Here is a 15,674-nt window from a genome sequence, read left to right as displayed (position 1 = left end):
TGTATAGCGACAACCTAGAAAAAGAAATTTTTAATTTCATCTGGAACGGTAAACAAGATAAATTAAAAAGGTCAACTCTCATAGCAGATTACAGTACGGGAGGACTTAATATGATAGATATCGACAGCTACTTCAACACACTTAAAATTAAATGGGTATCAAGACTAATGGAGTCAAAACATGAAAATTGGTCAATTATTCCGAGATTCTTTTTTGATAAATACGGGAAAAACTTCCTTATCTTCAAAATGAATTTAGAACTTAAAAATTTAAAACCACTTAAAACAACAACTGAACTACCAGAATTTTATCTGGATATTGTAAAATGTTGGATACGGAAAGGTGGAGGTCAAACTAAATCACCCACTAACTTTAGAGAAATACGCAAAGAAATTATATGGGGTAATAAAAACATAAAAATAAAAAATAAACCATTATTGATGCTCAATTGGATCGGAAGCAATATAATCTATATAAATGAAATAATTGACGAAAACGGTCAAATCAACGAAAAGACAATACTGCGTAAGTTAGAAATAAAACACAACTGGATAGCCGAACTATCAATATTAAAAAAAGCTATTCCAAAATGTTGGATAGATATCCTGAAAACAAATAAATCTGTTAAAACCCGCGTTAATATTAACGAAAAAATAATCAGAATGAATGAAACAGAAATAAATTTAGCAGATCTAGATAACAAAACCGTATATCAATATTTTTTAAAAAGCAAAATAACTCCAAACATTGTATTAATAAAATGGCAAAAATTATTAGACGTAAAACCATTACAAATTAAACACTCCTTATCATTTACAAACAAAGAAATATACACAAACAAACTTAAAGTATATAAATGGAAACTATTTAGCTATATATTGCCGAACACAGAAAATCTTTTTAAATGGAAAATATATAATACGTCAGAGTGTACTTTATGCAAATGCACAGACAATTATCAACATTTTTTTATCGACTGTAAATTTTTAAAAGATTTGTGGAATAAAATAACAGAAAAAATGAATATCATAAACTTCTGTAAGAAAATAAACTTAATAGATATAGTCTTTGGATATAAAATAGGAGACCGACATTATAATGACATAAATCTTATTATAACGTTGATAGGTTTCTCAATTTACAAATCATTTTACACGTCGAAGCAAAGAACAAAATCCGCCGACATATACAATATCTTTAAAAAAGAATTTGAATTATATTTTGAAGTTAACAGATGTGTAAAAAAAAGTAAAAGTAATTTAATTCGCAAATTTCAAAAAAATCTTTAAACTGTTAGATTATAAAATATAAAAATCGACACCTCAGCGGCCGTAAAGAAAAACCCTTAAATTACACCTATTCTAAAGATAATAAATTCATATTTCTATAATAATAAACATAAAATATCTCACCTTTTGATAATAATCCAAAAGCGAAAAGATTAACACGTGAAGTATATTATCCCTCAATCACGTCAAGTTACGATTATCTGATCACATTAAGGCATCTGCACGATTTTTCTAAACGAGCAATATGTGTCAGGTAGATTGATTCAATAATGAGGATGTTAAAGTAAGGGTCAAATACGGTACAAAATTACGTAATTATAAATGTGAATGATTTGCAATTATATATGCTTATATTGTATTTTTTTTCTATTTGTAATTGACTAACAATCAGTCAGATTATATTATAATTAAAAATGTATGTTTCAAACACAAATTAAACTAACAAATACTAACAAAATTTATTATATACTGCTAACGGTTAACGAGGCCGGGATAAGGTACCGGTATTTGATGTATCAACTACCAAATGTGAAAAACTATCAATAAAACATGAGAACTGTAAAAAAAAAAGAAGGAATATAGTTACAATACTGTTGTCAGGTCATTAAAGATTGCATATTTTGGCGTTACTATTGATTCACTTATAGGGTCTTTGCATCCGAACTAAACACATTTATTCACAAACCAGTTGTTGGCATGACACGGGTTATGTTCTTCTCATATATGTTATGATGGTATGATACTAAACACCTAACGGGAAGGATTGTGCCTGATGTTCATATGATGAAATCATAATCTTTCAGTCAGTTTAATTGAAGTCTGGAGCTGGCATGTCAATTAACTGCTAGTAGTCTGTTGTTATTTATGTATTATTGTCATTTTGTTTATTTTCTTTGGTTACATCTTCTGACATCAGACTCGGACTTCTCTTGAACTGAATTTTAAAGTGCGTATTGTTATGCGTTTACTTTTCTACATTGGCTAGAGGTATAGGGGGAGGGTTGAGATCTCACAAACATGTTTGCGCCTGTCCCAAGTCAGTAGCCTCTGGCCTCTGGCCTTTGTTATGTCTTGTATTATTTTAATTTTAGTTTCTTGTGTACAATTTGGAAATTAGTATGGCGTTCATTATCACTGAACTAGTATATATTTGTTTAAGGGCCAGTTGAAGGACGCCTCCGGGTGCTGGAATTGCTCGCTACATTGAAGACCTGTTGGTGACCTTCTGCTGTTGTTTTTTTCTATGGTCGGGTTGTTGTCTGTTTGGCACATTCCCCATTTCCATTCTCAATTTTATTCCCTTTAAAATTTTATAGATTTCCAATTTTACGTTTCCGAGATATTCTAGCTCTAAAATGCTTTCACCAATTTTCGTTATGATTTTCATAAATTTCTTATATGACATTGAGTAGTAATGGATCTCTCTGAAATTGTACAAGGTTTCATATCACAAGTGAACGGCTGAAATTGAGTATGGGGGTACATGTAATTGCTCTAATGGTTCAGGAATTAGGGGCCAACAACAAGCATTTTCCTAGTTTTACTATTTTACAAGTGTATGGATCTATCTAACATTGTACTACAATGTTCCATACCACTAAGGGAAGGCTGGGATTAACTTTGCGGGTATTTACTGAAGGTCACAATTTTTTTCTGCAAATTTTTGAAATTTTAAATTTTTCGAAATATGTCGATCAAGAAGAAAATTCTAATTGCACAGTAGTGCACAATAGATTTTTAAGACCTTCGAGCACATTTATTTTGTATCAAAAACCTGAATTATGTCAAAAATTTGATCACAATCCAAATTCAGACGTATCAAGTTTGAATATTGTGTCCAAACGTGCCCCAACTGTTCAACCTCTGCGGGCGTATCAGGCTGCGCTTAGCGACGCATTTTATTATTGTTGTTGTTGTTGGTCACCAAAATATATAATGAGGCATAGTGTTTGATATTTCAAGATTATTTGACGTCTAGCGGCCTTATATTTTAACTTGCTGGTACTACAGTTCGCTAACGACAGTCTAAAGAAATACTACAAAATATGGTTTTTTTTGTGCCCAAATTATGTAAGCCTGAAAAAAGCATTGAAGAAAGATTGAGTATCATGTACAATATAATACGGTGCGATATTTTCTTTGATTTTGACAGCCATCAACCGATGTAAAACTGGTGATGATTTTCAACTAGCGTTAGTTTATTAACGTTTAATATTTCAATATATATGATTACTAATATATGTGGATACTCTACGAATCACTTCTGTTTATGCTGCTTCCCCCCCCCCCCCAAAAAAAAAGGCGTTAGATATCAAAGGAACATTTGAGAAAGATGGACGACACTTGGCACTTGGATAATTTCTGTCGTCACTTGAGAAATAAATAACGATTTGAAAAAATACTTCACAGATAATTTGCGTTCAGTGGCAAGTATAATGCATACTATTAATCAGAACTAGAACAAATTAATTTTGACCCTGCTTTGTATTAATCCGACAGACTGAGCCGGATAAATACAAATATAAAATGAGATTTTTTGATGAATTATTTATACATGCAGTATGGAAGACTATGGTAGAGATACACAGTTAGGAGTTAAGTTTCGCATTTTGGACCCTGTGGATTTTTCAAATAGGTAAGTTATTGTGTAATAAAATTCAATATTATTTTTTACATGTTTTATTGGCTGTTTTCTGTTTGACAATCCGTATTATCATAGCTAGACCGGCCATCGGTCCAGAAATTAATGTACTGTTTACAAACACTTTTTTTCTACACGAAGTTTTTGACGCAATTTTACAAAAAAAAATGAGATGAAAGACATATGATTTTCATTGGATTTGCTGAATGATATATGTTCACAGTTTCAGAAAAGGTATTACTTCAAGCGATTGAAATTCTACTTTTAGTCACATTTTGGGAAAATATTTGACATCTTTTCCCCCCTTTTTGCAATATTTTATAACAAATAAATGCAGATTGTTGCCATGGATACACTCAAAAGAAATTATATTTTACAATTTTATATACTGGAAATAAAATCTATGGTAGATTCTGATAACATACATATGCCCATATGACACAAACAGGAAGCTTGATATTGCAAGAAAGCAATGAAAAGGGGATGGTAAAATTTATAAGGGCAAATTTTAATATTTTTCCTAACTGTTTATTGCTACCTAAGTAGGGTGTGTCTATTTTTTATGTTAGTCTTCATAATGTATCCGGGTTTTGTTTTCTGTAATTAATAAAAATACTTCAGTTTTATCATGTATATCTTTTATATTCATTTGATAACATTTACTGTTTGCAATAGCATAAATTGTTCTAAATAATAAGGATGATCTAATCTCAAGCAGAAAACGCTAGCCGTATTTGGCACAACCTTTTTGAACTTTTGATCATCAGAGCTGTACAACTTTTTTACTTTTTTTACATTCGAACTTTTATATCTGGGCGCCACGGTTGAGTCTTGTGTAGACGAGGCGCGTTTCTGGCGTATTGAATTTTAAACCTGATGCCTTTTGTGAGCTATTATTCATGTGTTTCTTTGTCTAAAATGTTATTCTTTTTAATTGTATTGTAGTCCTGTAATATTAAGTTGTCATTTTAATGTTATATTTAATATTGCCATTAAAGTGCGAGGTTTGGCATGCCACAGAACCAGGTTCAATCCACCATTTTTTTCTTTAAAAATGTCCTGTATTAAGTCAGGAAAAAAGCCATTGTTATATTATAATTCATTTCTGTGTGTGTTACATTTTAACGTTGCGTTTCCGTTGTATCGCTTGTTTTCTCTTATATTTGAGTGTAAATTCACATTACTATAAGACGTGTCACGGTTCATTTCTATCCCAAATTCTTGTATTTTGTTTTGATGTTATTTTCATCGGATTTTGTCTAATGCTTAGTCCGTTTCTGTGTGTGTTACATTTTAATGTTGTGTCGTTGTTCTTCTCTTGTATTTAATGCGTTTCCCTCTAAAAATAGTTTTGAAAATAAAAAAACTATTATGTAAAATGCGAGTAAGTGACCATTTCTTGGACATAGAGAAGGGTAGATATAATAGAATGCAGAGAAAATAGAATATGTAAACATTGTAATATAAATGCGGTTGAGGATGAAACCCTTTTTTTTCTTAAAATGTGAAATGTATAAATCTTTACGTAATCAGCTTGGTTCCCACAACGTAATGATGGTACTTTCAATGACAAACGTTTTCACAATGTAATCATGGTACTTTTAATGACAAATGTTCTCACATTGTAATCATGGTACTGTCAACGACAATTTTTTCACAATGGAATCATCATACTTTCAATAGCAAATGTTCTCACAATGTAATCATGGTACTTTCATTAACAAATGCTTTCACAATGCAATCCTGGTATTTTAAATAACAATTTTTTTCACGATGTAATAATGGTACTTTCAAGGCCAAATGTTCTCACAACGTAATCATGGTACTTTTAATGAGAAATGTTTTCACAATGTAATCATGGTACTTTCAATGACGAATATTCTCACAATGTAATCATGGTAGTTTCAATGACAAAATTTCTCACAACGTAATCATAGTACTTTTAATGACAATTTTTTTCACAATGTAATCATGGTACTTTTAATGACAAATGTTTTCACAACGTTATCATGGTACTTTCAATGACAAATGTTTTCACATTGTAATCATGATACTTTCAATAACAAATGTTTTCACAATGTAGTCCTGGCACTTTCTATGACAAATGTTCTCACAACGTAATCATGGTACTTTCAATGACAAATGTTTTCACAATCTAATCATGGTACTTTCAATTACAAACGTTTTCACAATGTAATCATGGTATTTCAATGACAAATGTTCTCACAAACGTAATCATGCTACTTTCAATAACAAACGTTATCACACTGTAATCATGGTAATTTCAATGACAAATCTTCTCACAACGTAATCATGGTACTTTCAATGAAAAATGTTCTCACAACTTAATCATGGTACTTTTAATGGCAATTGTTCTCACAATATAATCATGGGACTTTCAATGACCAATGTTCTCACAATGTAATCATGGTTCTCCTAATGACAGATGGCCGGATGAACTTAAGATTAATCTAACAACATATACTAAATAAAGCTAACAGTAGTATACCGCTGTTCAAAATTCATAAATCGATAGAGAAAAAACAAATCGGGGTTACAAACTAAAACTGAGGGAAACGTATCAAATATGAGAGAACTATGACACAACAGAAACACAACACTAAAATAGAACACACACAGAAACGAACTTCAATGTAACAATGGCCATTTTTCTGACTTCGTACAGGGCATTTTATGAAAAAATGGTGAGTTGAACCTGGTTTTGTGGCATGCCAAACCTCCCGCTTTAAAATGACAACATTATACGACAGGGCTACAATAAATAAATGGAAGAAAATATAGGACAGAGAAACAAATGAATAATAGCCATAAAAAAGTACCAGGTTAAATAAGATTTACGCGAGACGTGTGTTACGTCCACACAAAACTATGCTTAGGTGACAAAAGTTTCAAAGCCAAAACAAGTACAAAGTTGAAGATAGCCGAGGACCAAAAGTTCCAAAACGTGGTGACCGATACGGCCAGGGTTAGTAATTAAACAAAATGTCTATATAATAGAAATACATGATTAAACTGAAGTGGTGACTATCTATAAAGTAAAAACGAATATATACAAAATCACAGCCGTGTTAGCAGAAGCCATTGCAACGCCCAAAGTGACGTCACATTTGAATTTCTAAAACGTGTTCCGAAAATAAAGTAAGAATTTGGATGAAATTTAGATTTGTATGACTTTTTTAACAATGTCTAACTTTATTGATAACAGTGAAAATTATAATACTAATTAATATCTAATTGTAGTTACTGTAGTAATTAGATAATTAATTGTATTATTTAGCTTTGTCGGTGTTTCTTTTGATCAAACTGGAAACCAACTATATCGTGTACATTTCGTTGATCCAAAATAAAATGTACAATGTACCAAATGAACTGGATGATTAGTTATCCACAACAAAACACACGAATACAACAGAAAAAATACGATTTACAACTACAAACGTTAAGACATTTGACAAAATCTGATGACAACAACAAACACTACATCAAAACCCAACAAATGAATTTGGGATGGAAATGTACCGAACCACGTCTTAAAGCAATACTAAGTGCTGTCATGCTAACCTACAATCACAGTGTTCCATGGATTACACACTATTTATTTTTTATGTCATTGTGTTGCCAATATGCATAATTATAAATTAATTAGCGCAGGGGCACAGTCAGTGCCATTATACTGCTTACTTTCAATGATCAAGAGTTCGGAGGCTTTCGATTATTTACCAAAGGTCAAAACTGCACTTTTAATCTAAATGAATTCAGTCACGTCTAATTATTTTCATAAAACTTTTTCACAATTGTTTACTCATTCCACAGTAAATAAAAAAGTCAATTGGAAAACTCAAAAGAAGAAAGAAATTTGTTAGATGGATAGATAGTTTATTCTCATAAAACCATGCAAGTACAAAGGTTAGCATAAAAATAACTGCAGCGGAAATATTTTCGAATGTATTTTGGATTTTGATAAGTATAACAGTTATCCCTGCTACAAGAATAGCCAGTATTAGGTTAGTACTGTTATTGGTCGCACTGCTTCGATTCTCATTCGTCACAGAGGGAGAGTAGCGGAGTCAACCGAGGATTGCCGATTGCTTCGATTTTGTGATACTCCTTGTTATATTGGCCCTTCGTATTTTTAATATAAACAGAACATTCAAAACAAGTAGAACCACACATGGTATGAACTGGATGAAAATAGCCTAGAACTAATACTTTGAACTATAATAAATGTCAACATACCCATACAACCATGATTTCACACTTACAATACATGTTGTTATAGTGTCATTCGGGTTAATATTAGACGGGGCATCTATTTTAATAATGTCGTCTTCCACGAAACTTGAACGATTACATACAAAAGACTATCAGAATGACAATAGTAATGTTTCGTATCGTGCACATTTGTTTGACTTTTGAAGAACTACAAACATACAGATATCTGTGAATAGCCAGTGTCACTGTCAGCCATACGGAAGTTGTATGGAAAATGACTGGAATATGTAGTCCAAAATTAAGGTAAATGACACACCAGTCTATCGGTTCCTTCTCCAAATAATTTCCGAAGGAGAAAAAATAAATGTACAAAGGCAAAGGGAATATCCCAGTGCACATGTCAGATATAGCCAGTCCTGTGAGCATCATATTCGTCGGAGATCGCATGTTTTTCTGCATGAGGACAACACAAGCCAATAAATTTGTAATCAGAGTCAAGCTAATGACAATTGTTGACAAATACCCATATATAGGACCGGCGTAGTCAATTGATACTCTGTTTCTGAGATCCAAAAATGGAGGAAATCCTATTTCGTTGTTACTTGTTGTGTTGTCAACTGCCATTGTTATAAACAAAATATTAAATGCTGTTATATCAAATACCTACACGGGTTTACAACGAGTATTAATTAAAATCTGTTTAAAACCATCAAATTAATTCCAGATCCACACACATCTATATGCGTAGTTATCAATGCTGTTTTACATTTCATCAAATTTCAAATTGTGCGCATGCGACCACTCTATGGTATGACGTTTTAATGTCAGGGCAACTGTGTAGCAACGATAATTATAGAAATAGGCAAAAGTGGTATGATTGTAAAGGAGACAACTCCTCAAAAGTGAACAAATGACGTAAAATTTACCATCGTTCGGCCTTCAACAATGAGCAAAACTAGTTCCATATAGCAAGCAATAAATGGTCCCATAAATTCACATATAGTAACGTTGAATACTATACTCTGAATTTCGGATAAAAAAGGGCAAAACGGTATTATTACCAATGAGAAAAATCGGCATCAGAGAATGAAATGCGTAGAATTTAACAACTACATGTCATCGTATGGCCAACAAAGGGAAACCCCCTTTATTGCATTGCAAACTATAAATGGTCCCAATAAACCACACATATTTATGAATATAACCTGAATATCTGATATCCATTTGTACAAATAAGCAAATGCTTATGATTGCCAATGAGGCAACTCTCTATCAGAAAACAAATGACGTATAACTTAACTATAGGTCATGTACGGCCTTCAACAATATGCAAATCTCTTCCCAGAACGCAAGCTATAAAAGCCTCTCCATACCACACCTACCAATGAAAAATCACAGAAAAAATAAGTGTTTCTTAAGGGTTTTCTGCAGGTTTATGTTAATGTGCGATCTTTTTTTCCCCAAAAAAATGAAAAATGCCAGAAGAAATAATTACTTGCGCATCGAATGAAAAATCGTAACTTTCTTACTGCTTGTAATATGTCCATTTAATATATTTTGTTACACCTATATGATTATCTTATTACGGTATTATGACATCAGAAATAATTAGAGCAAAAATTATCAGGTTTGATTTTGAAGATAGCTGTTCTGTAAAAAGTAAAATCACAAAAATACTGAACTTAGAGGAAGATCAATTGGGTAAGTCCATAATCACATGGCAAAATCAAATAACAAAACGCATCAAAAACGAATGGACAAAAACTGTCATATTCCTGACTTGGTACAGGCATTTTCAAATGTAATTTAAGGTTGGCAAACTGTCACAAAGTTACTTTAATGGTACTAGGTAAACAAATATTAAAGACAGTAAAACAACGTTGTATGTAGACATAATTTATAGTACATTTCATAAATTCAGAACACTCTTTTCCATCGTTCTATTTCACAAAAATATCGAAAAGAAGCAATAAAAGAGTTTGTCTTAATATTTCATATATTTATAAGTTAATTGATGTATTATACAGAAATCCTGAATGTGAATTAATATCAAATATCAGGTGAAATCTTGTGAAATACGGGGTATATATCTCTCAATTGATACGATATCCGTGCGTGCATTTCCTATCATGATTTTCTTGATAGAGGGTTACTGCTCACAAGGAAGCTATTAAATCAAGAGTTCCAAATGGTGAAGTTGAAATCATCCCTTCGTAAATTTTACGGACGCCATCACGAGTTGGTTGACCGTTATGGAATAACCATTTCACAAATGATATCGGATATGTTCCTCAAGTCGTAACTACAATCCCCTTCCCTTTCATGAATTTGACCTACCGAATTAGACTATTTACCGGATTTGTAATCCCATAAGCAACACGACGGGTGCCGCATGTGGAGCAGGATCTGCTTACCCTTCCGGAGCACCTGAGATCACCCCTAGTTTTTGGTGGGGTTCGTGTTGTTTATTCTTTAGTTTTCTATGTTGTGTCATGTGTACTATTGTTTTTCTGTTTGTCTTTTTCATTTTTAGCCATGGCGTTGTCAGTTTGTTTTAGATTTATGAGTTTGACTGTCCCTTTGGTATCTTTCGTCCCTCTTTAATAACGAAGAAAATATATAAAAACAAGTACCAAAGTATCACAATTATAAAATACGACATACGTTCCATTTTTACTGATTAATAGGCCGAGATAAGTGATTTCAGCTACTAAAAGTAATGTTAATGTCCTTCATAATAAAAATAAAAAGATGTTGTTTGATGACTAATGAGACAGTTAGAGACAAAATGACGTAGAATTTACCATTTGTAAAACAAATGCCAGAAAGATATAAAATGCTGCAGGTAATATTTTTTTCTAATTGATAAAATAACCAATTAAAAATAAAACTTAGAAAGGAAATGGAAATGTCAAAAATACCTATAGCATTCGTTTAAATATTCATTAAAATTCTAAATTATATGTATCTTTTTAAGATATCAAGGAAATCAGCAAATAGAAAAAACAGTTTGATATGTGTTACCCTGACACTGTACGCACATACAATGCAATAGATCAAAATTATGTTTATTATCGCTGTATCGACTTAAAAATCCCACGAAATTAAAAAAAAAGTGAGAAAGGTACCGGGTGTAATGAAAATACGACATTTTTCTTAAATGATCCATACATTAAATATTTATAAAAAAAAATGATATTAAAATCTATTATATCGAACAAAACAAATGTCACAGAGATAAATAATTGGCGAATTTATCTAATTCAATTAATTCGTATTGATCCATTGCAGTTAAATTATTTATGAAAATTTAGATAGTATCATCTATTGTATTTTCAAGATATTCGATATTTTTATTTTATTTTAGTTGTTTAGTATTCGTTTCGATTGGTTTATTATATTATATTATATTTTATAGTATATACTTTCAATTCTTTTTGCAAATAGAGTTAAATTCGCAGTAAAAATTCCAAATACAAACTATACATTTAAATCGATCGTTAAATTGAAACAAAGACTGTAACATGACCATTGATAATATAAAATAAAATTAAATATTGAATAGGGCATTTATTTAAAAAAAAAAACTAAAGTAAATGGTAACACATTTAAGTTTATTTCTCAAAACGACTGTTTCAGACTAGAAACATCTAACTCTAACTACAACAAACGAATAAAAGAGGGGATATGATTTCAATTGGAAACCTATCCATCAGACACCAAAAGGTCGAAGACGTTAACAACAATAAGACACTGTGTATCCTTTAACAACGAGCAAATCTGTACCGTATGAAAGAGGAACAAAAGATACCAGAGGTACAGTCAAACTCATAAATTGAAAATATACTCACAACGCCATGGCTCAAAAGAAAAGACAAACATACAAATAAAAGTACATACTATCAAAGTTCACGCCATAAAAAAGTGTGGAACAACATTAAAATTAAAGCCTTTAACCAAAGGGTCTGTACAAAATGACTGTCATTTAAACAAACAACGAGAAGACTGACTATTATCATCTTGTTCGAATGTATATAGATTGGCATGGTTAGTGGGTTTTTACAGAGTTATTGTCCTTTGCATAAGTTCTTGCATATTATGTTTTGTGCATTGTTTTGTAATTAGAGTTCAGAATGAGAACCATGCGTTACTGTATGTGCCTTTACGCCTACTAAGAAAAATTTGAGCAAGATTCCTCAGATAGTGGAGGACCCGGGATTTGTTTCTTTCTATGTAATGGTGAAACCATAGGTTGTTAGTGTATTTTGTTATTATAATAGTTTTCAACAGCTAATAGATATATACAATTTGACTATGAGTTAGATAATTACATTGATTTAGAAATAAGGAAATGTGATTTAATTGGCAATCAGACAGGTATCTACTGGTTACGGAATGACGTTTAATAATGTTAGTAACTTATATAATGTAACCGCCTTCAACAATAAGCATAACCCATACCGTTAAGTTATATTCAATCTAGAAGCGATCCCGATATGAAAAATAATAAAAAAAAAAAATTGAAAATGTGTTCATTATCCGCTATGACCATGATGACGACTGTCCGTAGAAGTTTGGTTGCGTTGCATGAACAGGTTTCAAAGGATATGGAATCTGTCCAGTTGGCATGATTTCTATATTAGTTTGTTGTGATTGATTGCTATAATAGTTTGTTGTGGTTGATTGCTATAATATTGCCAGTAAGGTTGTTGGCCGTAACTGTTAGCCATATGATGTGGTTGGTTAACAATAATTGAAGGAGTTGCAATGTTGTTATTGTTAACTTTATTACAGTACTATCCTTTCTTCACCTAAAATGACAAATACAATTATATTTAATAATAATCATCAGTATTACTTTTTTAACATAATATTACCAAGCAAACTGTACGTTGTGTTTTGTTTGATTTATATATGCGACAATATACATAACTAATATTTCTAAGATAAGGGTTGGTTCTTGTCTAAAAGATCCGATGCAAGACGAGACTGAAAATGCACGTTAAACAAAGTATTTCAACATGTATAATATATCCAGCTAAGCATTATTTGCCTGTCTTGCGATTCAATTTATGCCTTACTAATGTTATAAAAGTATTCCATTTGACTTGAATGTTTAGTTCTTATTGTGTGTTTTTTTATAATAGTTTTCAACAGCTAATAGATATATACAATTTGACAATAAATAAAATAATAACATTTCATTAAAAAGAAGGGAAATGTGGCATAGTTGCCAATCAGACTATCAGACTACTGTGTCTACTAGAAGCCAAATAGTGTTTGATGCAACTACTGCTTTGTCATCGCCTACAACAATTAGCATAAACCATACCGTTTTGTAATTTTAACTAGAAGAGACCGCAATATTAAAAAAACAAACAAAAAACTTGAAATTTGTTTATTATTCGCTATGACGACTGTCTATAAATGTTTGGTTGCTTTACATGAAGGTGTCAAAGGATATGAAATCTGCCCAGTTGGCATGAGTTACATATTGGGTTGTTGTGAGTGATTGCTATAACATGGCTGGTAAGGTTGTTGGCCGTATCTGTTAGTCATAAGCTCTTGTTGTTTGACGATATTTAAAGGAGTTGCAACATTGTTATGATGCTCTTTATTACTATCTTTTTTTTCACCGAAAATGACAAAAACAAATATATCAAATAATAATCGTCGGTATTAATTGTTAATATTACCAACTGTACGTTGTATAATTTTTCATTTTTTTATCCAACAATATACATAACCATTAGTTCTAAGATAAGGATTCAATTTGGTTCTTTTCTAAATCATCTGACTCAAGACTAAAGTGAAAATGCACGTTAAAAGAGGGACGAAAGATACCAAAGGGACAGTCTAACTCATAAATCTAAAATAAACTGACAACGCCATGGCTAAAAATAAAAAAGACAAACAGATAAACAATAGTACACATGACACAACATATAAAACTAAAGAATAAACAACACGAACCCCACCAAAAACTAGGGGTGATAAAATAGATGTTAATAATTTAGAAAAAAGGTTTCGTGGAGCACTTGGGAGACCCAGCAATATACTGTTGTTTGTAAGGACACTTATATAGTTTAGGTATCCAATACAGTGATGGAAGATCCAGTTCTTCATCTTTGGTTGAAATTCCAAAGGAACATAGAACAGACCTATGATTATCCAGGATTTCCTCTTTGGTAAGTGTCGTGAGGGTATTTGTTGAGTTTCCAAGTGAATTGTATGAATTTGATGTTTTTGCACCCCATTTATGTTGTCTCCCTTATTAGGGAAACCATTTTTTTTTTGACAATGGAGGACTAGGGGAAAGAGCAAATTTGTCTGTGAAAAATGTGAGAAACTTTTATAAGTTTTTTTAAATCTTTTAATTACATTTATTCGTTGTTTAGCTAAATACATTTGTAATCAGAAATTATTTTTCATGAAAGGTTATATCAACCGTCGACACATCATTTCAACTTATCATGCTTTGCATTTACAAAAGGCAATTTTGTCCTGTATAGAATCAGTATATAATTGGCCATTGGAAGTAATCTATTCATTAAGTGTGTAATAACAGAGTCAATTCGGTAATAAGCAAATGGAAGGCCGTACGGTGACCTATAGTTGTTAATGTCTGTGTCATTTTGGTCTCTTGTAGACAGTTGTCTCATTAGCAATCATACCACATCTTCTTTTTTATATATTGAGATATCCATAAAACAAGGTGTAACTTTAGTAAATGTTAACTATCGAACGTTGTTGTTTTACTGCAAGACTTTAAACTTGGTTGAAAATTTGAACATTTGGAAAGTTGCACGTGGTAAATGCACAATTCAAAATAACGTATACCTGGATAATATGAAGTTGAGCTGAAAATTTAATATTTAGAAAGCTGTTGAAATTTAAAAAAAAAACCAAACAAACACGGTTGATTGTAGGTCATGGTATGGTAAACATGTATGTTGTATACAAGATGTAAGTTTGTACAAACTATAATTTGTACAGTGTTTTTGTTGTGTATACAAGATGTAAATTTGTACAAACTACAAGGTACAAGGTATAGGGCTTTTGACACATACCTATTGGAACCAGGTGATAAAAGTTTATCTCATAAAATGTATCAGTTTCATTCAAATGTATATACTTTCACCTAACATTTACATGATTTATTAAAACTATTCTCCTTGTCTTCAACCTGGAAACCTGAATGGTTTAAATTCTAATTTTATTTTTGTGCTTATACCAAACGAATATCAATAAACGTCTTTTTGTGTTTTTATAATGTTTCTGTATCAATGTAAAGTAATAAACTGTGACAAAAATAAGCGAAACAAAAAACTGTGTACTTGCATCATCCATATGTGTTAATAGTTATCAAGGATACCAAGATTATAATCTAATACGTCATTGACGCTCAGATCAAAATATGAAACCAAACAAGTCAAAGTTGAAGAGCATTAAGTACCCTAAATTGCAATAAATTGTGCCAATTACGGCTAAGGTAATCTATGACTGGGAGG

This window comes from Mytilus edulis, chromosome 14, assembly GCF_963676685.1.
Source record: "Mytilus edulis chromosome 14, xbMytEdul2.2, whole genome shotgun sequence".
NCBI lineage: Eukaryota > Metazoa > Mollusca > Bivalvia > Mytilida > Mytilidae > Mytilus > Mytilus edulis.
Note: the sequence above shows the minus strand (reverse complement) of the source record.